Source organism: Mandrillus leucophaeus, unplaced genomic scaffold, assembly GCF_000951045.1.
Source record: "Mandrillus leucophaeus isolate KB7577 unplaced genomic scaffold, Mleu.le_1.0 Scaffold38, whole genome shotgun sequence".
Lineage (NCBI taxonomy): Eukaryota > Metazoa > Chordata > Mammalia > Primates > Cercopithecidae > Mandrillus > Mandrillus leucophaeus.
This window is the reverse complement of record NW_012104031.1, coordinates 1,859,928-1,862,080: the sequence shown is the minus strand read 5'-3', so window position 1 is coordinate 1,862,080 and position 2,153 is coordinate 1,859,928.

Genomic DNA, 2,153 nt, shown 5'->3' with positions numbered 1-2,153 from the left:
CCCAGCCTGACAGGTATTTCAGGGTTCTATTGTTGAGTACTATGTAGACCATCAACCTGAGATCTTATGTAAAAGGTGGGCAGTGCTGCGTAAATACATGTCTGATATGGGGCAAACTAAACTCACAGAGAAGCAGCTCAGTTCCCAGAACTATTTCCTCTCTTTTATGCTTCCAAGCAGGCAACATATTCAAATCATATTTATGAATACTTCCTTAGCAACCAGAACCACCGAATACAACACCCAAAAAGGAAACATGGACCACTATCCTTTGAAAAAAAAAAATTGTCTGGTAATTTTAATTGCTGTATTTGATTCTCTCTTGTGAGTTTGGTCTTAGTTCATTTCTTTATTTCTGCCAAAACTTTGTAATAGATACTCCTGAAGTCAGGTATCAATTACAGAGGGAGGGTGACAGTTATGAGCACTAGAGACAGCAGAAAAATCTTTAAGGAGCCAGAAGGAGACCAGCAGCTCTTCGTGCCTTACTGGGCCTGTTCAAGAACAATCACTTCTTTTTCTTTCTTTTTTTTTTTTTTTTTTTTGGTTTGTTTGAGACCAAGTCTCGCTCTGTTGCCCAGGCTATAGTGCAGTGGCGTGATCTCCACTCACTGCAATCTCTGCCTTCCTGGGATCAAACTATTCTCCTGTCTCGACCTCCCTAGTAGCTAGGACTATAGGCGCCTGCCACCACGCCTGGCTAACTTTTATATTTTCAGTAGAGACGGGGTTTCACCGTGTTAGCCAGAATGGTCTCGATCTCCTGACTTCGTGATCCACCTGCCTCAGCCTCCCAAAGTGCTAGGATTACAGGTGTGAGCCACCATGCCCGTCACAACCACTTCTTTCTAGGAAGCCAAGAGGACCTCAGTTTCTGTTGTTTACCCTGTATTATTATCCATACCTCTGGAAAATCTCAATCCTAAGAACTTCAGAAAAATGTATTAATAATAGAGGTCAGTTTCATAATAGAGATCCAAGTAGGTAAATTTGTTACCGGAAGCCTGTTTCTTGTAAAGTGAGGCTAGTAATTCCTCTTTCAATGCGTTGGTAAGAAAACTAGGTTTTCTCAATGCCTAGCCTAGACAGAGTAGGAGCACAAAGATTAGCTAATATTCTTGTATGGTTCTGCTTCACAGTCTTCAGTTGTTTCCTCATTGCCTGCAGAATAAAGGCTCTATTCAGCCTGTCCTCCCACTGTACTCTTCCAGCCTCTTCTTGTCACTTGTCTTCATGCATGTTATATTCTAGGAACACCGGACTTACCTATACTCCTTGTTTCCGGCCTTTACTCATGCTGTTTCTCAGCCAAGAAAAGCTTCACCTTTCCTGTTACATACCTACTCATCCTTCAAGATCCAATTCAAATGTCAGCTTCTCCTTGAAGCCTTTGTTGACCTTTCCAGCCAGAATTGATGGATCCCTCACAGCATTTATATTATTCTGCTCTATTAGAGCACTTAACACATTGCATTACATATACCTATAAATGTTCTCTCTTGCTGGTCCCTGAACTCCTTGAGGGCTGTATCCAACTATCTAGCAAAGTGGTTCCCAAAGTATGGTGTGGGCACCCCTGGGGATCCTGCTTTGAAACCCTTTCAGAGAGTCCTTAAGGCCAAAAATATTTTCATAATAATTCTAAGCTTTTTTAACTCTCATTTTCTCATGCATGTACAGTGAAGTTTTCTAGAAGATACATGGTGTGTGATATGGCAACAGAATGAATGCAAAAACAGATACATATGAGATTCTAGCCATTTTATATTAAGCCAGATACTAAAGACATTTGGAAGAAATGTAAGACAATGCCACTTTTCTTGCTAAGCTTTTTATGTTTTGAAAAATAATTGAACATTACCAGCCTGGGCAACATGGCGAAACCCTGTCTCTACAAAACATATAAAAATTAGCCAGGCATGATGGTGCACACCTATGGTCCCAGCTACTCTGGAGGCTGAGGTGGGAGGATCGCTCGAGTCTGGGAGGCAGAGGTTGCAGTGAGCCAAGATTGTACCACTGCACTGCAGCTTGGGCAACAGAGTGAGATCCTGCCTCAAAAAAAAAAAAAAAAAAATTAACATGTAATTGGTTTATTATTTTTAAATGAATTTTAAAATTTTATTGTATTTTTTGTTAAAGACAGGGTTTCA